The following is a 366-nucleotide window of genomic DNA, read 5'->3' on the forward strand; positions in this document are numbered from 1 at the left end:
AGAGTTTCTGCTGAAAGATCAGCTGTTAACCTTATGGTGATTCCCTTGTGTGTTATTTGTTGTTTTTCCTTTGCTGCTTTTAATATGTTTTCTTTGTATTTAATTTTTGATTGTTTGATTAATATATGTCTGGGCATGTTCCTCCTTGGATTTTTCCTGTATGGGACTCTCTGCACTTCCTGGACTTGATTGACTATTTCCTTTCCCATATTAGGGAAGTTTTCAACTATAATCTCTTCAAATATTTTCTCAGTCCCTTTCTTTTCCTCTTCTTCTTCTGGGAGCCCTATAATTCGAATGTTGGTGCACTTAATGTCATCCCAGAGATCTCTGAGACTGTCCTCAATTCTTTTCATTCTTTTTTCT

This window comes from Physeter macrocephalus, chromosome 11, assembly GCF_002837175.3.
Source record: "Physeter macrocephalus isolate SW-GA chromosome 11, ASM283717v5, whole genome shotgun sequence".
Lineage (NCBI taxonomy): Eukaryota > Metazoa > Chordata > Mammalia > Artiodactyla > Physeteridae > Physeter > Physeter macrocephalus.